A 14046-nucleotide genomic window follows, 5' to 3' on the forward strand; every position below is an offset into this window, starting at 1 on the left:
AACACGAGACTTGTAACTTGATTTCAATCGAGGAGTTGCCCGAGAACTATTTCGAGCACATGGGGATTCAAGTGGAACCGCGCTCAGGGGCCCTGTTGATGGAAGCCTCTCAGCCCATCATGCTGATACAAGAAGGGATTGTGGAGGAAGCGAGTGATGAAGAAGAGAGCCCGGAACAAATCGCTACAAGTCTCAGAAAAGAGAAATGGGCACGCGAAGAAACGACAACAACTATGGATCTTTCCAATGGAATCACTCGTACTGTCACTACGACTTCTGAATGCTTGATAAATCCGGCCCGAGCTTATCAGCCCAAGCTCGAGGATACGGAAGGTTTGAAAATCAAGGTAGTGGGGGTATCTAGGGAGGCCCAAGCAGACTTAGACCCGAGAATGCCCCCAATGGTTGAGAGGGTTGGGACCGCAGAGGATACAATCCCGATCTTTGTAGACCCGAATGATCCCTCCAAGGTACTCAAAATAGGCTCTAACCTTGGTCCTGACTTGAAGGAGGGTCTAGCCCGATTCCTAAGGGAGAATTTGGATGTCTTTGCATGGTCACACTCTGATATGATAGGGATTGACCCAAATGTCATGTGCCACCGGCTCAACTTGGACCCGAATAAGAAGGGGGTTAGATAGAAGAGACGGCTGATTAGTGGAGAACGGGCAGAGGCCCTTAGAGAAGAAGTGGATAGACTAATGGAGGCCGGGCTTGTAAGGGAAGCCTTCTACCCCATGTGGCTCGCCAACCCCGTGCTTGTCAAGAAACCCAATAACAAATGGAGGACATGTGTAGACTTCACCGACCTGAATAAAGCTTGCCCGAAGGATAGTTTTCCTCTGCCCCGAATCGACTAGCTGGTTGACTTTACAGCTGGGCATGCGTTACTTAGCTTCATGGATGCTTATTCGGGATATAATCAAATTCCAATGTATGGGCCAGATCAGGAGCACACCTCCTTCATTACTGATCGGGGCCTCTACTGCTACATCGGGATGCCCTTCGGGCTCCTTAATGCGGGGGCAACCTATCAGAGGCTGGTGAATAAGATGTTCAAACATCAGTTGGGGAACACTATAGAGGCCTATGTAGATGACATGCTCGTGAAGTTAAAAGAAGCAAGGGATCATGTCCACCACCTAGCAGAAATATTCCAGATAATGAGAGAGTACAGAATGAAGCTCAACCCCAAGAAATGTGTGTTTGGGGTCGAATCGGGGAAGTTTTTGGGATTTATTGTCAACCATAGGGGCATTGAGGCCAACCCCGCAAAGATACGAGCCCTACTCGAGTTGAGATCCCCTCGACGGGTGAAGGATGTTCAAAGCTTAACGGGGCGAGTGGCTGCCTTGAACCGCTTCGTCTCAAAGTCCTCCAATAAATGCCAGGAGTTCTTCAAAGCAATTAAAGGAGTGGGGAGGAATTTTGAGTGGACAGAAGAATGTGAGGAGGCCTTTCAGAACATAAATAGGCATCTCAGCAGCCCTCAAATGTTGTCCAACCCAAAGGCAGGAGAAACTCTGATCCTATACTTGGCTGTCTCCGACTTCGCAGTAAGTGCGGTATTAGTCCGAGAGGAGGATGGTATCCAGCTCCTGGTATATTATGTGAGTAAAAGGTTAGCCGACGCCGAGACTCAGTACACAAACCTCGAAAAGCTAGCATATGCTCTGATCCTGGCCTCCCGAAAGCTCAGGCCCCATTTTCAGGCGCACAAGATAGAGGTGCGAACCTCCTACCCCCTCAGATAAGTGATGCACAAACCGGAGTCTTCTGGTCGAATGTTGAAGTGGACGGTTGAGCTCGACCAATTTAAGGTGGATTATAAGCCAAGGACCCAATCAAAGGTCAAGCCTTGGCCGATTCTGTGCTAGAATTTCCTCCATATCAGGGAGTGGAGCCGGGAGCCCTTGTGGTCATACCTAGCACAGAGGAAGTTGGGTTGGAGAGCCAAAATAGTGCCCCATGGTGGAGCCTATTTGTGGATGGAGCCTCTAATGGTGATGGAGCAGGAGCTGGAATTGAGCTAATCAGTCCAGAGGCGCACAAGATCAGACGTGCGACCCATCTGGCCTTCCATGCAACCAACAATGATGTCGAGTACGAGGCCCTGATTAACAGTCTCAAGCTAGCTTTGGAAATGAAGGTGAAGAATTTGAATGTGTTTAGTGACTCCATGATTGTGGTTTATCAGATAAACGGGGGGTATCAAGCTAAGGGGCCGAGAACGGAGCTTTACCTGAAGTGCGCGCAGAGGATAATCGCAAGGTTCAACGAGGTGAGGCTGGAACTAATCCCGCGCGGGTAGAATGAAGGCACGGACGAGCTAGCTAAACTCGGCTCGCGTCGCGAGACCACCCTGCTAGGGGTCGTGCCCCTATCAAAGGCAGCCTTTGACTAGCTGATTCTTCTTTAAAGACTCCGGGTAGAGGGATTATTTTAGATGAATTGAAGCATGTCTACTAATATGTGTACTGTAATAGAAGCACTTTTAAGAATCGAAATATGATGGAAATGAACTTTGGAGTTACTTTAAATCTGGAATGTATTTCTCTCAACTTTTTTAACCTTCTTTCTTCGAGTCATACATGTGCATTATCTGTTGTACGAAAAGGGCCTCAAATGTGAAATCAACTTTTTTGCACAAGCGGTGAAGCACTCCACAAAATTGTAAACTATTATTAAAAATGTCTAACACGTCATTCTTATTATAATTAAACACACTCATACACCCAAAAGAGATCATTCTTTTTATGCAATCTCGACTTCAGAGGAAGGGACACCACTACTTAAAAGAGGTCTTTTAATAGTTAAAAATCATTTACCCTTTTAATTATGAAATGAGCACTTTTAAAAAGCAATAGATAATAGAGACCAAGACTTTGAGCATAATTGTCACATTTAAAGCGGTAGAAGACGGGGGCAACTATGGACACCAGCTCTTAAGTTGGATGTATTGACAAAGGCCAAGACTTGGAGTAAACCAAGTCAAGTCAGCTCTAAAGTTGTGATAATTTGTAGGGTACTATCAAACTGATGCGAGTCTTCTGTCCAAAGTCTTAAATGTGCAGGGCATTGACTAGGACGACGACATTGAGAAGTCTTTTATAGCTACTTTCTAAAGCTCAATTCAGCTTCGAAGAAAGCAACTAAATCTGTTAGAATAAATTTATACGTATATTAACTATAAAAAGAATAAGTTGGAAAAAGGATAATGTTCTCGGATGAACTGTGACATGTTTAATACAAGTAAAAATATGAAGATGCAGAAAACTTGATCTTCTTGCTCTGCCTAGATAATTAACCAATATGGTTTTGTAATTTGAGAAGCAAATGTTGATGTGAATCGGTCCGTGGGAGCTACTTTTGGAGCTAAGAAAGTTACACTGAGTTTTCTACATCTTAAATGCAAGAAGTACCGGCTAACATGGCGGTTACGAGTCTCTTTCTCCATATTAATGATATAGCTCAATCAAATATTTATGAACATCCATGAGATTAATCTGTCTACTAATTATGGGGGTGTTTACGTATAATAGGTGGTCTGCAATATAAGCATTTTTAGATAATCTAAGTCACCTCTTCAGTTGAGATTGTAAATGTATAAGAAAAATTATCAGTGTAACATATTAATGCATAGTACATTAGGTGGCAGTTACTTGTTCCAATTGAGTTAATGCAAAGAGGTCATTTATACAGAGGGGTCAGTGTAGATGAACTGTAGTTCGTCTACTAATATGCTGGAATGGAATGCAGAGGAGTCGATGTAGAGAGCAGTAGAAACGAAGACTGAGAGTTAAAAAACCTGAATATGATTGGAATGCAACTTTCAAAATATGAAAGAATTAATGACATCTTATGAACTTTCTTAAACCATTTGACTTCTACGGAACAAAATGGACGAGAAATAAAATTGAAAATGAGCTTGTAGAGTTGTAGTGATGTGGGATAAATTGAACATCCTCCAAATGGAAATAGTGTGTCTACTAATTATTAGAGAATCTAAGGTAGCCTCTTTAGTTATCAATGGAAGGTTATTGATAACCATTTTAGTAGAAGCTCTAATACAAAGTCATGGAAGGAAAATTTTAATTTATTTAAATTATGATGTTTTGAATTTTTTTTCGAACTTCTATAAATTTTAAAAAGAGTGCAAAATATTATGTATCAATAACCAAGAAATTTAATTCAGAAACAAATTTTTACTTTTTAAAGCTAGTAAGATGGCTAAATTTTTACTAATGTCTATGTGGGAGGAGCACCTTTATTGTGCAGTAGGAGGCGAAGACGAAGATGAAGAACAAGACTTTGAAAAACAAATTGTTTTTGAAAATCTACTTTGGAGCTGGAATGCATTTCTCTCAACTGTTTTTAACCTTTTTTCTTTGAGTAATACCAGTACAATATATATTGTACAAAAAGGGCCTGAAAAGTGAAATTAACTTTTTTGCACAAGCAGTGAAGCACTTCACAAAAATTGCAAACTATTATTTAAAGTGTCTAGCAGTCATTCTTTTTATAACTAGATACACTCTAACACCCAAACCACCTTGCTATTGACAAGGTATGAAATCTCGACTTTAGGGGAAGGGAGAGAGAGATAACATTATATAAAGAGGTCTTTTAATAGTTAAAAATCAATTCCCTTGTTAAATATTAAATGATATACTCTCACCCTGTACGTTAAGGCTAAAGTTGTGATAGTTTGTAGGGTACTACAAGAACACCTTTTCGACAATAGTCCATGCAGAGGGGCCGGGGTCATATCAAACTGCTGAGAGTCTTGTATTCAAAGCCTTAAATGTGTAGGCCTTGACAAAGACGAAGACTTTGAGAAGTCTTTTAGAGCGACTTCCAACAGCTCAATACAATACAGCTTACAGGAAAGCAAAGAAATAATGCAATTTTTTAGATTAAATTTATGTGTATTAACTATAGGAAGATTAAGTTGGAAAAAGGATAATGTTCTCGGATGAAATGTGACACTTTTAATACAAGTAAAAATATTAAGATGCAGAAAACTTGATCTTCTTGCTCTGCCTAGATAATTAACTAATATGGGTTTATAATTTGAGAAGTAAATGTTGATGCGAATCAGTCCCTGGGAGGTACTTTTGGAGCTGGAATTCAATTAAGGAAAGATACAGTGAATTCTCTACATGTTAAATGCAAAAACTACCGGCTAACACGGTAGTTGAGAGTCTATTCTTCAGATTGATGATATAGCTCAATCAAATATTTATGAATATCCATGAAATTAGTTTGTCTACTAATTATATATTGCGGTGGTCTGCAATATAAGCACTTTTAGATAATCTAAGTAACCTCTTGAGTTGAGATCGTAACTGTATAAGGGAAATTATCGGTTTAACATATCGGTGTAACATATTTTTGCATAGTATATTAGGTAGGAGTTGCTTGTATTGAGTTGATGCAGAGAGATCATTTATATTAGATAATAGTCTTTCTATGATGCATGTATATTGGGGTCCGATCCGACCCGACTTGTCCAACCAAAACAGTACATCCAGAGGGGTCAGTGTAGATGATTGTAGTTTGTCTACTAATATGTGGACCGGAGTGTAGATGATTGTAGTCTGCCTCCTAATATGTGGACTGGAGTAAAAAAACTTTTAGAGTAGAAGACTTTCAGAATCCAAAGATAGAATCCGAAGACGATGGGAATGAGTCAAGAATTGGAATGCAAGTTCAAGAAAATAAAAGAATTAATGACATCTTATAAATTTTCTTAAACCTTTCTTTCTTCAAGTAAACCCAATTTAACATCTACGGTAAAAAATGGGATTGCGGTGATATTAGATAAATTGATAAACTAAAACCAAATAAAAAGTAACTAATTTATACTATCATAACTTTAAGTAATAAAAACATTACTTTGCATAGCCCTCTGTCAAGAAAATAAAGTAGAGTGAGTTTCAACTGCACAAACTTCAAGTTGCAAAATTTTTGAGGAACCATAGAATCTCGACTGATATGATATAATTTTTTCATTGCAACAACTTTAAGCAACAACTTTTTAATACAACAAACAATTATTTCGAAAATGGGTCAGTTGATGAGTTGAGAACTACTTTGAAGATTGATGTTATTTCAATAAAATCACTCTTAGAGTAGTAGAAGATAAAGACCATGGCTTTGAGGATTGAGAGATGATCATTAATTCGGATTTGAATGAGTCCGTGACAGCGGAATTTTGGAGATGCAATTCTCTGAACTTTCATAAACATTCGTTTCATTATGTAAAACCAATTTCATGTCTAATCTGCAGAGTTTAGTGTATATGCATAAGTTGGGAAGTACTCCACAAAAATTGCAAATTATTTTGAATAGTGTGGAGCACCTAATTTTATTATAGTTAAACAAGCTCGAACACCCAAACCACCTTGCTATTGACAAGGTATGAAATCTCGACTTGAGGTGAAGGGAGCGAAAGATACCATCAGAGAAAAAGATCTTTTTACAGTTAAGAATCAATTCCCCTGTTAGTTATGAAATGATCTAATCTCCCAGTGTACTTTAAGCCACATACTTTAAACTAGTAGCTGATAGTCTTTTGCTGATGCATGTGTTTAGTCAGGTCAATGCCGTGGTTGTACACATGTGCTATAGTCAGGTCCGGCCCAGCTTGCACATACATTAGGTGTCAGTCGGAATCTAATATTATTTTGAAGAGGAAGTCATTTCAAACAGTTGAGAGTCTTCTGTCCAAAGTCTTAAATGTGGAGGGCATTGACGAGGACGAAGACTTTGAAAACTTTATCATACTTTCTAAAGCTCAATGAAGCTTCCAGGAAAGCAAAGAAATCATGCAATCTTTTAGAATAAATTTATACGTGTATTAAATATAAGAAGAATAAGTTGGAAAAAGGATAATGTTCTCGGATGAACTATGACACGTTTAATACAAGTAAAAATTTAAGATCCAGAAAACTTTATCTTCTTGCTCTGCCTAGATAACCAATATGGGTTTGTAATTTTAGAAGTAAATGTTAATGCGAATCAGTCCCCGGTTCAACTTTGGGAGCTAGAATGCAATTCAAGGTAAGGAAAGATACAGTGAGTTCTCAGTAACTACTAGCTAACATGGCAGTCGAGAGTCTATTCTCCATCTTGATGATATAGCTCAATCATAATTAGTCTGTCTACTAATCATGGGAGTGTTTAGTTATAATAGGTGGTCTACAATATAAGCCGTTTTAGATAATCTAAATAACCTCTTATATGCGGGCTTCAGTACATGACAAAGACAAAGACTTTAATTAGGAACGGAAAGATGATGAGAATTAGTCTTACGCTACACCGGAGCTGTATAGAAATTACAAAAAGAAAAAAAAAGTTGACCAAATTTTACATATTCTTAAGAGCTTTTTTTCTTCAAGTAAACCTTAACATCTATGGCACAAAATGGGCTAGAAATGTGTTTGGACCTTAAAATAGCTTTCTATGATGTTGGATAAATGATGACCATTTTAATTAGAAACCTTATTATAAGCTCATATAAAGGAAAATTAATGGTAAACATCCTCTAAATAATTGATACCTAACATCTCTTTTTTATTTGTCAAGTCACATTTAGCTAAATTATCAGTAAACTAAAGACCAATACTTCGAGACCGGATGAGTTGATGAGTTGAGAACTACTTTGAAGATAGATGTTATTTCAGTAAAATCACTTTTAGAGTAGTAGAAGACAAAGACCATGGCTGAGAGAGGATCATTAATTCGAATTTCAATGAGTCTGTAAGAGCGGAATTCTGGGGCTGGAATGTTCAAGAATAACAAAGAAATAATGTAATTCTCTGATATTTCATTAACATTTATTTTTATGTAAAACCTAGTCCATGTCTGCTCTGCAGAGTTTAGTGTATATACATTATGTTTTATTTTGAATATAAATTAATATGTACAAATAGTTTGATCTCAACAAAATACTTTCAGTTTTCATAAATTGTAAAAAAACATTAGAGCAGTAGAAGACGAAGACCAGACTGTATTAATTGGAAGATGATGTGAATGCAAACTGTGTTTTTAATTACAACAAGCGTAGACATAGACAGAGAGGTCATTCTAACCGGAAGACGGTCTTTTCTTTAATGTCTGTATACGTCAGGTTCGTCCCTGCTGGCTGTACATATATTAGATATGAGATTGTTGTTTCATAAGTCACTTTAGATAAATCATAGTCTTTCCAGTAATGTGTGAGCTGCAGTAGAAGCAAATCTAGAGCAGTAAAAGACGAATACCAAGACTTGAGAACTGAAAGATATGGGAATGAGTCTGTGAGAGCTATGTACTTTGAAGCTGAAATGCAGTTTCAAGAAAAGGAAACAACTTATGAAATTTCATGAACTTTCTTTAAACTTTATTTCTTCAAGTAAAACCAATTCATTATCTAGGGTACAAAATGGGGTAGACTTATATTTCATTCTTCAAAGTGCTTACAACGAAGAACTTCGAGATTTGAAAGGTCAGGTGAATGAGTCTTTGAGAGGTACTTTTAGAGCTGGAATTTGTGGAGGTACTTGCATGGAATCCTTCCGTATAAAAGTTGAGTTTTTATAGCCAATCAAAATTCAGAGAATTCCATCCAATCAGAAGCCAATAAATAGTTAAGTAGTTAAGCACTTAGGTTAAGGTAATCAAGTTTTATCAAGCATAAGGACCAATAAAAAACTAGATAATTTGAAATAAGTTCTATATAATCATTTTATTATATACTTAAAGTATTTTTTTTAAACTCAATAAAAAAGTTTTAATTGTAAATTATAATAAAAAAGTGAAGGGAAGAAATCAAGTAATTACTTGACTAATGTTATTCATGACTTAAAATAATTAGTATTAATTGATATAGATAATAATTAGTACTAAAAAATAGACATTTTTTCTTCTTTTTTCCTAAATAAAATATTATACAGTTTCAACCAATGATATAAGAGAAAGTAATAATAGCACATTTCACAATATAATTTTTAACACCATATATTTATAAAATGAAAATTTGTATTGATTGTAAAATGTAAAATTTAATTATGTAAACATGATTGTCATACATAGATATACGAAGGACGGCGAACAATTGATTATTGATTATAGAATCTTATCTTATTTTGTAAAATTTTATTTTAAAAATAGATATAAAATTTAACGCTAATATATAATAATAAATATATTTGAGCATTACAAAAATTTTATCTCTTGCAATTTAAAAAATTACTCTCTCCGTCCCTTTCAATTGTTTACATTTTTTAGAGAGTGTCCGACACGTATTTTAAGGTGCATATAAAGTATAGTTCTGTAATTTTTTTTTACAATTTTGTTTTTTTGAATAAAAATTAAAATATTCAACTTTTATTCAGAAAAAGAAAATTGTAAAAATTAGTTACCTAACTAAATTTTTTATGAACCTTAAAATAAGTGTCATATAAATAATTGGAAGGGAGTGAAGGAGTATATTTGAGCATTACACAGAAGTGGCACTTGAACTGAACTCTTTGCCAACTCAACACCCAAGATGTCTACTTTTTTGCACGGTCCCATTTGGGTTTGGGTGGTGAAGAATCTGTCCATCCACTGAAACCCAGACCAGAAATAATGATAGAAGATTCCGATATGGACCAAATGAAATAATATTTCCAACGTGTACTAAAGCCAACCATGTATTGATAACTCTAAAATTTCACATATAATTCTAATTATGCATTCACTACATAAATATGACATGTTAACTTATTAATACGATTAATTTAAAATAAATCGTCGTTTGGATGTTTACTAACAAATAAAAATTGAAGGAAAATAAAATTTACAAGAATAGAAATTATTTTTTGTCCGTTGAGATTTTATTACATAAATTTTAAAAATAGTTGTATAATTTTCTAGTAGATACCAAGATTTGGGACGCTTATTAGTATAGATAGTTGATAACGCTTGCAAAACACGGGCCCGAAACTCAAAATATCGAATTAATATTTATAGAGAATTATTCATAATCAGTGCGAAACACGAATTAAAATTAATATATTAATATCAAATATTAAATTATTACTTGCAAAAAATAGTTATGTGGTTAAAAAGAATCGAATCAGTTATGAAATTTTCGACTATAATTCTACTTTTGCATTGTTTTACTTGATATTGAAATCTAACATATTACTTTTATTTTTGTGAAACGAATTGTATCTCTATCTTATGAACCAAATATCTGTTCTTTAGATAATTTAATATTAATTAATATAATTTGTTAAGTATCTTATAATTAGCCTTTTCAATATAGTTTATTTAATATTACTTAATTATCGATAAAAATGAATTTACAAATTAATAGTGAATAGATATTATTAAACTTAATTTAATATTACTTAATATAATTTAAATACAACATATAAATCTGTAACTGTTAAAATATGTTTTTAATTTAAAGTAAATAAACGTTGTGATGTACAATAACAAATACAATCGTTAAATTAATAATTTTCAGTTTAAAAGTTAATAAATATTATTAAAGTCATTTTCTATTACTTAAATATTTTTAAAATAATGCTATAGAAAATAAAGTTTACAGAGAAAATAAAAGTCAATTCGTGTTAATAGTTTACTTTGTAGTTAGTAGTTTTTCAAAATAAAAGTATATATATGTTATTATACTAAATTTAATGTAACTTAATAAATTCTTAATATAATTTATAAATAAATAAAATTTATAGAAAATATAATTCAATTCGTGTTAGGAGTTTACCTAGTAGTTTATAGTTTTTCAAAAATTAAAACTAAATATAAGTTATTTTATTTAATTTAACGCAACTTAATAAATTTTTAATATAATTTACAAATTATTAAAAAAAAAAATTTATTTTATGAAGTAAATAGAGGATTTGATGAATACTAACTAAAACGAAAATAAAATTTGTAAGGAATAAAAGTCGATTTATGTTAAAAACAAAGTTTGTAGAAAATAGAATTCAAACTTATGTCAGGCAAGTACCAAAATTTGGTATTTTCGTATTTTTAGCACCAAATTATACATAGTTTCGCTTATTAATAATGAGTTTACTTTGTAGATAGTAGTTTTTCAAAATAAAAGTATATATATGTTGGGTTGGGTAGCAATCCATCAAGGGCTCTCTTATATAGAAGTCCATAGAAAACCCTTATTAAAATAATATAAATACATAATTTATTTTATTTTTCATCATATATAGTTACAAAATTTAATTACCAAATTAAAAAAATGAAGTTGCACACTTTTTTTTATTTAAAAAATTATTTAAATATGATAAAATAGTTTAAAGTGATTCTGTAGTAGAATCATAGTAAACTCACACTTATCCAAACTCATTTCATAGTAGAATCAAATTTAAAATTATTTTTTTTCAAATAAAACGTTTTATTATATTTAAATATAATTATTATTTTACATTAACAACAAATTTGATGAAATTCTAGCATGGAATCAAGGTTTCTCTACGTTCTCTATATAAGAGAGTCCTTGAATAAAGGCCTATATATATGTTATTATACTTAATTTAATGTAATTTAATAAATTTTTAATATAATTTATAAATAAATAGAGTTTACAGAAAATATAATTCAATTCGTGGTAGGAGTTAACCTAGTAGTTTGTAGTTTTTTTAAAATTAAAACTAAATATAAGTTATTTTACTTAATTTAACGCAACTTAATAAATTTTTAATATAATTTACAAATCATTAGAAAAACATATTTATTTTATGAATTAAATAGACAATTGGATGAAACCTAACTAAAAAGAAAATAAAATTTACAAAGAATAAAAGTTTATTTGTGTAAAAAATGAAGTTTATAGAAAATAGAAGTGAACTTATGTCAGCTAAGTACCAAAATTTGGTAGTTTGATACTTTGATACTTTTAATACCAAATTGTAAATAGTTTCGACTTATTAATAAAGAGTATGGATTAAATCCTAAAAAAGACAGAGTGCTTATAAACACATTAATCATATCAAAATTCTCTCCAAGAAGTTCACTATTTTAACAGTCACATTCTACTAAACTGTCATAAAAAAAATCAAAACATAAAAAAACAAAACATATAAATCCAAATCTTGATAAAAAAAACAAATAAGAAACAGAGGAACACCATTATGCACCATTATGCATACATGAAACAACATTGATGGGAATAAAAACATACCATCCAATGAGATAACCCATAGCCAAAAAAAGGTAACAAGCCCACATCTCTGTCTAATTTTTTATTCTACATATCAACTTTGTTAATTTTTGTGTTGGTCTTATGGTACATTAGTAGTTAAAATTAAATTACTAAAGAATAATTTTTTATTTGTTTATTTGATATTTAATTTATCATATTAATGGGAAATGGATAATAGATTTCGAGCAAGTAAAGTTAAAAATGGCAAGCTCATCCACACTTTATTTTTCTTACCAACACTCATCCACATTATTCTCTATATGAAGATCAGAGGATCTCAAGTAGTCAAGTCGGCATTTTATGATGATACTATCCAGGATAGGGTAAATTTCACTTTTCAAGAATCCCAACCAATAAACGGCCCATTAGATTTAAGAACAGAGCAAGACAGTCACTTTAACTAACATTAACAATACATCAAAATCTTTGATATCATGAACACATAAAGTAGCTTTAATCCAATCTCATCACAATATAAAACAGATAAAACTATTGAAACTACATGCCTCTAAATACTCAACATTTACAAAAGGTCCCAAATATAATAAATTAATTATTTTATTATAATTAAAAACACTCAAACACCCAAACCACCTTGTTATTGACAAGGTATAAAATCTCGACTTCGGGCCAAGGAAGCGAGAGATACCATTACATAAAGAGGTTTTTTAATAGTTAAAAATCATTTACCCTGTTAATTATGAAATAATATACTCTCCGCGGGCAACTACAGCCGCCAGCTCTAAATTTAGATGTATTGACAAACACCAAGACTTGCAGTAAACCAAGTCAAGTCAGTTCTAAAGTTGTGATAATCTGTAGGGTACTATAGTAACACTGTTCAACAATAGTCCGTGCAAAGGGGGTCATTCCAACTTCTTAGACTCTTCTGTCCAAAGCCTTCAATATGTAGGCAATAATGAAGACGAAGACTTTGAGAAGTCCTTTGGAGATACTTTCTAAAGCTCAGTGCAGCTTCTAGGAAAGAAAAGAAATAATGCAATCTTTTAGATTAAGTTGGAGAAGTTTAATACACGTACAGAAGTTAAGATACCGAAACTTGACCTGTGATGGCTCCTGGATAGTCAATATCTTTTAGATTTTGATTTTCTGAAGTCGATATCAGGAATTGAACAGGCTTAATGTCCCAACCATGGACATTTTGGGAGTTGCAAACTCGTAGACCAAATCTAGGCCATTATCCAGGTCATTTAATATTCGATGTCCTCAAAAATAGAATGCTTTGATTCTCAGACAAATGCTGCACCTGGAGCTCAAATCCGAAAATTAATACACATTTAGGATATCACTGCAAAAAGTAAAAAATGGTAAGCTCATCCGCACTTTATTTTTCTTGCCAACATTCATCCACAATATTCTCTATATGGAGATCAGAGGATATCAAGTCGGCCTTTTATGATGATACTCTCCGGGATAGGGTAAATTTCACTTTTCAAGAATCCCAACCCATAAACGGCCCATTAGATTTAAGAACAGAGCAAGACAGTCACATTAACTAACATTAACAATACATCAAAATCTTTGATATCAAGAACACATAAAGTAGCTTTAATCCAATCTCATCAAAATATAAAACAGATAAAATTATCGAAACTACATGACTCTAAACAGCAAACTAATCCCCAGCAATGCAATTAGCTGACGAAAGAACTAACATCAAATTCCAGTATCCACCAAACTAAAATCAGCTGAGGAAAGACAAATGAATTGCAAAAACTCTCACCGAGAAAAATGTCATCGTACGTGTTGAATCTTGTGCAATTGGAAAGTATAACGCCTTCACAACTAACTTAGCAAGAGTTACCCACACT

General features: G+C 33.2%; 1 long non-coding RNA gene across 1 annotated transcript; it reads right to left on the reverse strand.

Moving 5' to 3' along the window:
- Positions 1–12754: 12754 nt before the first annotated feature.
- LOC141672204 (uncharacterized) lies at positions 12755–13470 on the reverse strand. Its single transcript, XR_012555405.1, has 2 exons — positions 13280–13470; positions 12755–13192 (listed from the first exon to the last, which is right to left on the reverse strand). It is a non-coding gene; the product is annotated as an uncharacterized LOC141672204 (long non-coding RNA).
- Positions 13471–14046: the final 576 nt, after the last annotated feature.

This window comes from Apium graveolens, chromosome 7 (assembly GCF_009905375.1).
Source record: "Apium graveolens cultivar Ventura chromosome 7, ASM990537v1, whole genome shotgun sequence".
Classification (NCBI taxonomy): Eukaryota; Viridiplantae; Streptophyta; class Magnoliopsida; order Apiales; family Apiaceae; genus Apium; species Apium graveolens.